Below are 12,181 nucleotides of genomic sequence, written 5' to 3'. Positions count from 1 at the left end.
ATTGAGGATGACTCCAAGGTTTTTGCCCAGAAGAGCTGAAAGAAGGAATTTGCTATTAACTGAGATGAGGAAGGCTTCAGGAGGAGAGCCTTTTTACAGGGAAAAAGAGGGGAGAACGAACAGTTCCATTTGGAACTTGCTAAATTTCAGGCACCTGTCAGACTTCCAAGTGGAGATGCCTAGTTAGAACTTGCATGTATAAATCCCAGCCCAGGCTGGAGATACAATTTTGGGAGTTGTTACGGACTGAATTATGTCTCCCCAAAATTTGAATGTTGAAACTCTAACCCCTGAATGTGACTGTATTTGGAGATAGGGCCTTTAAGGAGGTAATTAAGATTAAATGGGGTCAAGGTGAGGAAGGTATAGCTCAGTCGTAGAGTGTGTGCTTAGCATGCATGAGGTCCTGGGTTCTATCCCTAGTACCTCCTTGAAAGAAAGAAAGAAAGATCAAGTGAGGTCATAAGGGTGGGGCTATAATCTGAGAATCCTAAGAAGAGAAATCTGAATTCTCTTTCCCTCTCTTCCCTTCTCTTTCTGTATGTGTGTGTTTGTGGGTGTACAGAAGAAAGGCCCTGTGAGAATATAGGAACAAGGTGGCAAACCAGGAAGACAGTTCTCACCAGCAACCAACCCTGCTGGCACCTTGATCTTGGACTTTCAACCTCTGGAATTGTAAGAAATAAGAAAGAAATTTCTGTTTTATGCCATCAAGTCTGTGGTATCTTGTTACGGCAGCCCAAGTAGATTAATATGGGAGTCATTGTAGAAATGCTAAGCCCTGAGGCTGAGTGAGATCTCCAACAGAGTGAGAACTGACAAAGAAGAGGGCAGGGCAAGGACAGAGACCCCGGATCCAACATTTACAGACAAGGAACCAACAAAGGAGCCTGAGAAGGAACAGCCAGTGAGGTAAGTGTTCTGGGAACCAAGTTAGGCCAACATTTCAATGGGGAGAGAATGGATGATCTGTGTTAGAGGCTTCTGAGAGCTCAGGAAGATGGGAACCTAGAAGTGATTCAGCCCAGTGGAGGGCATTGTCACTGTGACACAAAGAGTTTAGGTAGAATGGTGGGGGCAAAAGCCTGACTAGAGTGGTAGTAAGAGAGAGTAGGAGAAGATAAACATACACACATATGTACATGCATAAAGAGAAATGACAGCTCTTAACAGCAGAAAGCCTGTAGCCTGTAAAATGTGGAGAAAGAGGAATTAGAAATTTACCATTTGGCAACCACCCTAGTAATAATTGTTTCAGAAGAGAATCATTAACAGATGCTGTAACAGTGGATTAAAGTTTGACAAGAAACAGGATATTTGCATAGTCTTTGAGTATCTCCTCACAAGATCCTTATTAATTACAAAGGGTAAAATAGTCACTTTACAGTGGAGAAACCCAGCAGACACCACATTAACTGAATGATCAAAGTGAGCATTGCCAATAATGGGGCAAACTGACATTGTGTCCCTCCTGATACGACACACTGAGGGGGACACAGCAGCTGTTCAGTGGTGTTTCTGCCAAAAATGCATAACTGACTCACAAGGAAACATTAGACAAACCCAGACTGAAGGCTGTTTCTGCAGAATGACTGGCTGTATTCTTCGCTAGAAACTGCTGAGGTGATAAAAGGCAAAGACAGACTAAGGAATGGTTCCAGATTAAGGAGGCAGAAGAGACAAAGGAACTAAATGTGAGGTGAGATCCTGGACCAGGAAAATAAATGTTTTCACTTACTGTAAAAGATATTAGTGGAACAACTGGTGGAAAATAAGGTCTGTAGCCTAGATAATAGTACTGTATCGATGTAAAAATTTCTGATTTTGGTTATTGTGAGAGAATGTCCTTGCTTTTAGAAAACACACACTTGTTTTTAGGGATAAAGGGAAGCATGTCTGCAACTTACTGTAAAAGAGTTCAGGAGGAGAAGGGAAGAGAGAATGATAAAGCAAAGGTGGTAAAATCTGGGTGATATTTGGTTATTCTTTGTACTATTTTTGTACCTTTTCTGGAAGGAGAGACATGGAGGCAGTGGGTATGGACAAGTTTCTTAGGAGTTTTGCTGTAGGACTGAGGATGGGGTGGTAGGTGGAAAGCAAAGTGGGGTCAAGAGAAGTTACTTAATGCAGCTAGTACTCACTAGCCTGTTTTTATGTGGATGAGGATGATTCAGTAGATTGCAAATAATGATGATGCAAGAGGAAGAAGAGAGTGGCTAGAATGACATCCCTGAAGAAAGAGAAGGAGGGGATCTATACCCAGTGGAGGGCTGACTGTGGTTTGGACCTCAGGTAGTTGGTCCTCGTGTGGTCACAGAGGAGAACGCAGAGTATAAATGGGTACCAGTGAAGGTAGATGGATAGCTGTGAAGTGGAAACTTGTTGAAGAGTTCTCTGATTACTACAGTTTTTCCTGTGGGATAGGAAGGAAGGTTCTCAGCTAAGAGTGAGAACAGGGGAGAAGGTGATGGAGGTTTGAGACAAAGACAGGAAGGAATTGCCTGGGGAGAATGAATGGCCTATGGGGAACTATAGTGTAATTGTCAGGCAGGGCTGAAGACCTCACTGAGACTAGCCATCGAGTGAGTGAAGTCAGACCAGTCCGCATGGTGGTGTGTTGTTCCCCTGCCATAGTCCACTGCAGGGAGACAGGCACCGAGGGACAGAGGCACTGTCAACCAGTGGGTGTTTAGTCAGGGAAGGGCAGGGCCATCTCAGGAGTGTGCAGTATGTGGGGATAATGATGCCCAGTGGGCTTTAATCAGCGAAGGGAGAAGTGAAGACACAAGGGAAAAGGAGGTAGGCTCCACGCATCAGAGGTCCCAGTGGGCTGAAGGGCTGTTGGCACTGCGGTACTGGAGAGAGTGAGCTGGAGAGATAGGAGGTGACTGTCATCAAGCTGGCTGCCTGAAATTGAGTTGGGGGGTGCAGGTAACAAACATGACAAGTCGACTGCCCTGGGCTACTGTAGTAGGAAGGCCACATGTTGGTGTGCCCAGCTGACAGCCTGCCGTTGAGCCCTCGGATCAGCACAGCCCCTGCCAGCATCTGACTGCAACCAAGCAGGAATTGTCCAGCTGATCCTTTCAAATTCCTGAGTCACACAATAGTGAGGGGAAAAATGGCTGTTTTAAGCCACTAAATATTGGAGTGGATAGTGATGCAGCAATAGTAACCAAACAGAACTGCTGTGCCCACTGGGGTTTCAAGGGCATGTTAAGTCCTAAGGCCCTAATTATGACATGGGGTTTCTGTAATCAAGTAACTTCCCCACATCTCCCATTTGGTACTTAGAGACATTAAGTTTCAGAGAGGTTTAGCAATTTGCCCAAACTTGCATAGCTAGTGAGTATTGAGTAGGGCTCTGAGCCCAGGCAGTGCAGCTCAGAGCTAGTTCTCCCTCTAGCCCAGTGTAAACACTGTCCCCAGTGCACACACTGTCCCCAGTGCACAGCATGGCATCTGGCACCTGTAGGCTTCTGCTGAACAGTGAACTGAACTAGCCTGGGATTTCCTCTGCCTTCCATTCCCTCCTCCCCGCCTCCACTTTCGTCCTCTGGTTGTTTTGAATGTCTTAGTCCACATAGCAGAGGAGATGAACAACCCTATCCTTTGGGTGGGCATTCATACCTGTAGCCTGCCATTCAGCAGATTTTCCTGAGCATCAACTCTGGGCAGACACTTCTAGGTCCTCAGCACACGGGGGAAGCAACTCAGTGTCCCTGACTGGGTAGACCTCAGTCAAGTGGAGGGGAAGATAATCCGACAAATCTATCATCACCAACTGGGATTATTGCTAGGAGGTGAGCGAGTTGGGTATGAGAGTGCATAGCAGGAAAAGCTGTCCTAGTGGAGGGAGGGAGGGAAGAAGAGTTTGCCCAGTGAAGGCAAGGAGGGGGCTGTGAATGTGCTGACCAAGGAGGAGGAAGAGCTTGACCATAGGTCCTAAGATAGGGGCATGCTGGTGTATTAAAAGCATGTGGAGGAGGCCAAAGGGGCCTGAACATATATGGGGAGGGTGGGAGAGTGGAGGGAACATTGGGGGAAATGAGATGAGGGAGGTGGGCAGGGTCCTTCACAACATGCAGAGGCCTTTGGCTTAAGAATAATAGGGAGCCATGGAAGGTTTAAGCAAGGGAGTGACTTTATTTGATTTTACATGTATAAAAGGTCTCCTTCGCTGCTGTATGGGGAGCAGGGAGCAAGGGAGCAGGAGGTAGACCATGTGAGAAGTGATGGTGGCATAGACTGGGGCAGAAGCAGTAAGGGGGGATGGAGAGGAATGGAGTGATTTGGGATCCTTTTTGGAAGTGAAGTCCAGCACAGAGAAACTGAGGCTCAGTGCTTCCAGGGACAGCCCCTCAACTCTCCCAGCCTGTTAGGGGCTTTCAGATACTTCTGCCCTGTGGAAGTCATGTGTAGGTGGTTGAATTGGAGAATAGATGGCTAGGGCAGGTGACCTCTGACCTTTGCCTGGTGACCTGTGAGTCCTGGATTGGACTTTGAAGGAACCATGGGGACCTTATGGGACAATGGAGTATGTCATTAGAGGGCCATCCCATCACCCCTTGAGTGGGTCACTTCCCCTCCATGAGCCATAGTTTCCACAGACATGGAAAGGGACAGCACCTATCACACTTTGGTGATATTCCCCTATTTTTATAGGTGAGACCACTGAGCCTCAGAGAGTGGGAGTGACTGTCCCAGGGTCACATATGAGTAAGTGATACAGCCGAGAATGGAACTCAGGCCAGAACCTGTGCTCATGACCTCTCTGCTTCCCCATATATCTCCATCTTCTTCTGGGGCCTTCAGGCCTGAGGATGCTCAGCTTACCCAGCATAGTCTTTCCAGGAGGCCCAGGAAATTCAAGGCTGAATGATGGGGGGTTAGGAGCGTGGGTTTGGATTCAATTTCCAGTCCCGCCTAGGCGGAGGGACTGGAGCCTCAATTTTCCCCTGTGTAAAATGGGGCAATGCACACTGTGTAGCACCTGGTAGGGGAACTGTGTAGACATAATGATACATTGGTACAAGTCGCTTCCTAGCATGGTGCCCTTTGAGAGGTGGGCACTCCGCAGTGCTTGCTGTTGCTGTGATTGTCATGCAGTGTAACAGTACATGGAAACTATGGGACCCAGTGTTCCTTTTGACACAGTTGTAATTAATGCTTCTTTTCTTTTCTAAAATGAAGTTGATAAATAACATAACCTACTGACACACATAATTTATAACGTAAATAATACCTTAATTGTAATATAAAAGAAAATAAAATGAAAGTAATTAAGAATAAATCGATACACAAATATTTGGGCACAATTCATAGAAAACATCACAAAGTACAGTTGAAGCCCCCACCCCCACCCCATCTCTGTGTGTTCCATACCTGAGGATTCAACCGACCCTAGACTGAAAATACTTGAAAAAAACTTTTTTCAGAAAGTTCCAAAAAGCAAAACTTGAATTTGCCAAACACTGGCAACTATTTACATAGCATTTACATTCTATTAGATATTATTAGTAATCTAGAGATGACTTAAAGCATATGGGAGGATGTGCGTAGGTTATATGCAAATATTATACCATTTTACATAAGAGGCTTGTGTATCTGAGGATTTTGGTATCTGAGGGGAGTCCTGGAACCAGTCCCCTGAGGATACTAGAGGACAACTGTAGTTGGGAGGGCATGGCTATGGATGGAATTGCTGTGAATCTGTGGACTGAATCAGGAGCTCTGGCAACTCACGGCTGTGATAGTCCAAAATGTGAGTGGTCCTAGGTAAAGTTCTGAACCAAACACAACCTGGTTTGTTCCCAACTTATATGGAGGTTGCTTTCCTGGTAGATCCACTATATATGAAAACCAAGCAAATAGTATGCTGGAAAAGGCAAAATTATAGACAATGAAAAGATCTGTCTTGCCAAGGATTTGGGGAGAGGGAGTGATGAATAGATGGCGCACAGGGTATTTTTAGGGCAGTGACATACTTCTGTATGATACTGTTGTGGTGGATACAGGACATTGTGCATTTGTCAAAACCCACAAAACCTTACAGCATAGAGAGTGAACTTTAAAGGAAACTGTGGACTTCAGTTAACAATAATGTATCAGCAAAAAAATGGGCAAAAGACCTAAATAAACATTTCTCCAGTGAAGACATACAAAATGGCCAATAGGCACAAGAGAAAAAATGCTCAGTATTGCTAATTATTAGAGAAATGCAAATCAAAACTACAGTGAGGTATCACCTCACGCCAGTCAGGATGGCCATCATTAAAAAGTCCATAAATAAACAATAAATGCTGGAGAGGGTGTGGAGAAAAGGGAACCCTCCTACACTGTTGGTAAGGATGTAGTCTGGTGCAGCCATTAAGAAAAAAAGTTTGGAGATTCCTTTAAAAATTAAAAATAGAGTTACCGTACCATCCATCAATCCCACTCCTGGGAGTATGTCTGGAGGAAACTCTAATTCGAAAAGACACATACACCCCAATGTTCATAGCAGAACTATTTACAATAGCCAAGACATGGAAGCAACCTAAATGTCCATCGACAGATGACTGGATAAAGAAGTGGTGGTATGTATATACAATGGAGTACTACTCAGCCATAAAAAAGAATAATACCATTTGCAGCAACATGGATGGACCTGGAGATTGTTATACCAAGCTAAGTAAGCCAGAAAGAGAAAGAAAAATACCGTATGATATCGCTTATATGTGCAATCTAAAAAAAAGGACACATATAAACTTATTTACAAAATGAAAGAAAAATACCGTATGATATCGCTTATATGTGCAATCTAAAAAAAAGGACACATATAAACTTATTTACAAAATGGAAACAGTTTTTTTCACAGACATAGAAAAAAAACTTATAGAGGGAATGGGGGAAAGAGATAAATTGGGAGTTTGGGATTTGCAGATACTAACAACTATATATAAAATAGATAAACAACAAGGTACTACTGTATAGCACAGGGAATGATATTCAGTATCTTCTAATAGTCTACAATGAAAAAGAATATGAAAAGGAATATATATGTGTAACTGAATCACTATGCTGTACACCAGAAATTAACACATTGTAAACTGACTATACTTCAATAAAAAAATAACATATCAGTATTGATTTATCAATTGTAACAAATGTATCACACTAATACAAAGTGTTAATATTAGGAAAAACTGAGCGTGTTGGGGAGAGGAAGTAATAAGGGTACTTGGTGTAATTTCTGCACAATTTTTCTGTAAACCTTAAAACTTCTCTAAAAAGTAAAGCCTATTAAAAATTAACAAAACAAAACAAGCCCCTCACATATTGCATTTGCTGTGAAATAGAATTTGGTCCCAGACTCAGATAATTAAAAACAGGGTTTTCCCCTATGCTGATTACCAAAGAAACATTTGAATACCACGTAGGACTCGGGGTCTTTTGCCAGATGTCTGCACTCCTGCTCCCCTCCTGCTCTGTGCTCTGGGCACCCCTCAATCACTGGGGGTTGCCTAGTGCTTCTGGTGGTGCTGCCCCACTTCAGATCTCAGTACTGGACCATTGCCCTCAGTCCCTTTATTTTGAAAAACACCCTTTAGAACTCACAATCGCTTGCTTGCTGATCTTGGGAGATGGAGGCATGGTGGCCAGATTGAAAAGTCTCCCCAGCCTGAGGAACACCAAGGTGCCACCATGGACACAGCTCACACTCAGCTTCCAGAACTCCTACTTTGAATCTGGATCCCAGCCACTTACTCATTGTGTGAGCCTGAGTGAGTTGCATCAATTTCCTAAGCCTCAATCTCCTCATTTGTGGGAAAGAGGGTGATGAGACCAGCCTCACAGAGTATATTCATTCTTTCAGTAAATATCTACTGTTTGTACTGAGCTATAACAGTGAACAGAACAAACATTCTGCCTTACTGGAACTCATGGTCTCATAAAGAGGAGAGACTAAAATCAAATAAATATATGCGATTATGTAGGGGATGAAGAAAAAGAAGACATAGACAGAAAGTAGGGCCAGACATAGACAGAAAGTAGGGCCAGAGCTCCCTGGTGACTATAGTCATGGAAGACTCCCCAGAGGAGGAGGCATTTGGACAGATGTCTGACTGAAGTGAAGGAGAGAGCCAGATCTGGGGGGAGGAGCATTCCAGGCAAAGGGAATAGCAAATACCAAAGCCCTGAAGTAAGAATATGCTTGGTGAGTTCGAGAAACAGAGATCAAACTAGCAGGGAGTGCGTGAGTGAAAGGAGAGAGAAGACTGTAAGAAGTCTGGCTTTAATCCCAAATGTAGCAGGGAGAAAATTTGAAGTTTTTCACTGGGGAAGCTCTCCTTTGTTGTGTGTCCTTGCACGTGGGAAAAGTGGGTAAGCACACTCTAAAGCCACCCTCCTGTCTATGACTGTGGTCTGTGTCGTTACCGTGGAAAGAGTCCTTCCTGCTGGCATCAAAAAGGGGTAGTGAAGGCAGGCTGTAGTTCCCAAAAATAACACCAGGTGGCGACTCTGGGTCGTGTTTATAACTTGCGGATTATTGATTACAGAGCGCTGGTTCCCAATTTTGTGCCTCATCAGAATCGCCTGGGGGGCTTGTTAAACCCCAGATTGCTGAGTCCCACTCTCAGAGGGTTTGATCTGTAGGTTTGGGGTGGGTCCCAGGAATCTACATTTCTAACAAGTTCCAGGTGATGCTGATGCTGCTGGTTCAGGGACCTCCCTGTGAAAACCCCTAGATGGAGCCCTGAGATAGAAACCAGGACCAATTTCTTCATCTCACGGGTGGAGTGACGGAGGTTCTGACCAAAACACTCCAGTATCTTCCCATCATATTTAGAATTAAATCTCGGTCTCTTACCACATCCTCCCTCCACCACCTCCATGATTAAGGTCCTGGTTTCTTCCCTCACCTCATCTCCCGCACTTTCTAAACAGTGACCACTCTCTTTCTCTCCATTCCTTAAAGCTAGTTCCCACATCAGGGCCTTTGCACAGGCTGAGCCTCTCACCTGGGATGGCTTTCCTGCAACCTCCTCATTGGCTGGCATCCTCTCATTCCTCATACCTCTATGTGAATGTCATCATTCAGGGAGGCTTCCCTCTGCTGGCTAGGAAGCTGACAGCCCTGCTGGTGTTCATCCCTGTTCTCTTCCTTTTGTGTGTTTGTGGTGGTGTGTAATTATTTAGCCTCTGTCTTGGTTAATTGTCTCCTGACTAGATTCTAGGCCCTTGAAGGCAGGGACTGGGTCTGTCTTGCTTTCTGTTTTGCCTTAAGTTCCCAGGACTGTGCTTGGCAGCAAGTAGGCCCCCAGGAAGTAGTTGTTGAGTAAATAAAACTAAAGACTTTCCCAGGCTTTACCAGAGAGCCAGTGGGTGAGCGGGGACTCCATGTAAGTATCCTTTAGGTTACACGTGGGTTGTGTGATTGTGTAATGTTCAGAATCACTTTGTCCTAGTCCCAGCACTGACATTCAGAATATTCTGAAAGGAAATAAAGATGAATAACATAATGTTTATAAATAGTTTACAGTCTTTTGAGTAGTGTAGCTTGCTGTCTACCTCATTTGATTAGCAGAGGGGCTGCTGGGAGGGACTCCCTGGAGTTCTGGGCTTGGTGGGCAGAGACATTGCACTAATAATGCGTTTATTAATCCATTCTACCTCCATGACTGCACGGCATCCTCAGGTTTTAAAAAAAGTATCCCAGACTTGGTAGTAATGCAGAAGGAGGACTGCATGTCCTTTCGGGAACATGCTGGAACACTGTCAACAGGCCCACCCAAGGGTTATCTAATGCTCTATGGAAGAGATCTTTCACTTGTCATTTACTTATTTGTTAGGGTCCAGACTCAGGAAGTTATGTATTCACGTCTAGATTTAAGTTGCAAATGATTTTTGTCCAGCAGAAAAGATCACCCCAAAGGTTACAATTGTTTTGCCCTGTAGAACATTAGCCAGTTTCACTTTGCAATCATACGTCAGCATTTGTCTTTTGTTGATTATAAACATTTCAGACTCTCTTACACTCTTTGAACCAGTTTCACAGTCCTGCTGATCATTTCAATGCTAATGAATTACATATAATTTTGGCACATGCTTACTTTTTATTTGTATGAGAGCTGTGTGTTTAACTTAAAAAAAATTAAGCTTTGGGGACCAGCACCATCTTTGTTAGAGGGGCTGATCGTCCTTGCTTTCTGGATGGATCTAGTGAGGCTCAGAGAGTTAGAATATTTGTCTCCATGAGCAAAAGTGATGAAGCTAGGACTTGACCTTAGGCCGGCCTGACCTCAGCGCCCCTCATCCTTCAGTGATGCCACCCCCATGTGCCCAGTGCTGTTCTGGGTGCTTTGTAAACTTCTTCAGATTTAGTTCTCACAACTCAACAAATGAAGTGTTACTATCATTTGAGAGATGAGGAAACTGACGGCTGGAGCTGAGAAAGAAGCCGCTAGTGGCACTGAACTCTTTGAAGGTCGGCATCAAGAGTTTCAGAGTCAGACAGATGTGAGTTTCAGCTCTGGCTCACACGCTTTCTAGGTAGGAGACCTCAAGCGTTTCTCACCGAATTTCTCTGAACCACAGTTTAAGGTGGGAATAAGCCCATTTCACGTGGTGGCTGTTGGGAATATTTGCAAATAAAACTAGACCCGGGGCCCCCAGGCTCTCAGTGACACCAGCATCTTTTGTTCTGGAATCAGGAGGGAAAGAGCAGTTAATCTGGCATTGGCTGCTCCCAGGCTGACAGGCATCAGAGGATCCTGGAAGGGTAGGCAGGTGCCTGGGAGAACTGGAGGGAGAAGCTGCTGAGCAGGAGTGTGGGGGAAGCTCAAAGAGTCCCCGAGGAGCTCAGCTGGGCACGGGTGGAAGGCTGGACAGGGACTCCGTTCAGTCTGCCAGGCTGTGATGGAGCCTGGGCTGTGGGGTCAGGCAGCCTGAAACTCTCTGGGCTGCAGCTTCTGGATCTGCAAAAGGGAACAATAATGACTCTTCCCTGTTTTGGATTATTGGGAGGCCCCTGGGGACAGTGAGCTTGCTGGAGGTGTGCTGTTCTTTATAAAGGAGACAGACCCTTGACTTAGCCTTTCTGAAACCTGAGGGGGTTATCGATCATGTAATGATAAGGAGAAGATGGTAGGTGACATCTGGGATAGATTAGGGGCCACTGGGAGGTTTTTCCTTGGAGTTCTAGGCTCACTGGGTCAGAAACATAGCACAAATATACAACCAAGGGTCATTTAGGGCTCTGCAATTTAGAGAACCCTTCCATTTTGTTGCATTGCATCCTTGTGTTAAGACAAATTCTCTGTGTAGAGCACTCTGTTAAGTGCTTGACATGCTTTATTCTTCCAGAACATTTGAAGTTGTTGGTGTCTTGACCCCCATTTTTCAGCTGAGGAAACTGAGGCACAGTGACTTGATTAAAACTACACAGCTGGCAAGTGACAGAGTGGGAACTGGAGCACAGACAGCCTCACACAGCAAATCGGAGTCTCAGAGGCTTTTGGAGGGACCTGAGACTCCTCTGGCCACTCCTGCCTGGCCTGTGTTCCCTATGTGCCCCCTGGAAGTGGCTGGCAGTGAGGGGAGAGGCCAGGGTGGGGTCCTGAGCCCAAGGGGGAAGCTTTAGAGCCCAGCCAGGGAAGCAGGGAAGGAGAGGATGGAGGGAGGGCCTTGGTCCCTCCAGAGCAGCTGAAGGGAAGATAAAGGCCCAAGGAGACAAGGAGACGTAGCCAGGGCCCAGATGAGGAGGAAAGGAAGAGGCTGGGAAGCGGAAGGAACAGCTGCAAGTGGAGGAAGCAGAGTCTGGAGTCCCAGGGGAGGGGGCTGGGGGTGGAATGGGGACAGGACAGGCACTGGGCCCAGGGTTCCGGACCACTGCCATTCCTGACTCCACAGGCGGCAGGATCCCGGACCGGGCAGAGGTTTTCCCTTAATAGATGCCACCTTCACTCCTGTGCTAGGCAGTGCTGGGGCCACCGAGGTGAACCCAGGGTCACACACTCTGAGCTCAGCTGAAGGACCTGATGTTGGTAGAATTGAGTTACCTAGGACTAGAGCTCAGTACTGTCCATAAGATATGCTCAGGAAACAGCAACGGGCCTTCTCTTCTCAGCACTTTCCAGTCCTGGAAATAAGTTAAGCAGGTACCTAAATGCAACCTTAGCGTTGGGCCCTGTGAACC

General features: G+C 45.6%; 1 long non-coding RNA gene across 2 annotated transcripts in view; it reads left to right on the top strand.

Annotated features, from left to right (window-relative positions):
• The window catches only part of LOC123618515 (uncharacterized), a 46,747-nt gene that overhangs the window by 6,016 nt on the left and 28,550 nt on the right, over positions 1–12,181 (top strand). For both annotated transcript variants that reach the window (XR_012500588.1, XR_012500587.1), the window contains exon 3: positions 566–912. This is a non-coding gene — a long non-coding RNA (uncharacterized LOC123618515). The remainder of the gene's footprint in view (positions 1–565; positions 913–12,181) is intronic.

The sequence above is a fragment of the Camelus bactrianus genome, chromosome 19 (genome assembly GCF_048773025.1).
Source record: "Camelus bactrianus isolate YW-2024 breed Bactrian camel chromosome 19, ASM4877302v1, whole genome shotgun sequence".
NCBI lineage: Eukaryota > Metazoa > Chordata > Mammalia > Artiodactyla > Camelidae > Camelus > Camelus bactrianus.
The sequence above is the reverse complement of the archived record's forward strand: the minus strand, read 5'-3'. Positions and strand labels throughout refer to the sequence as shown.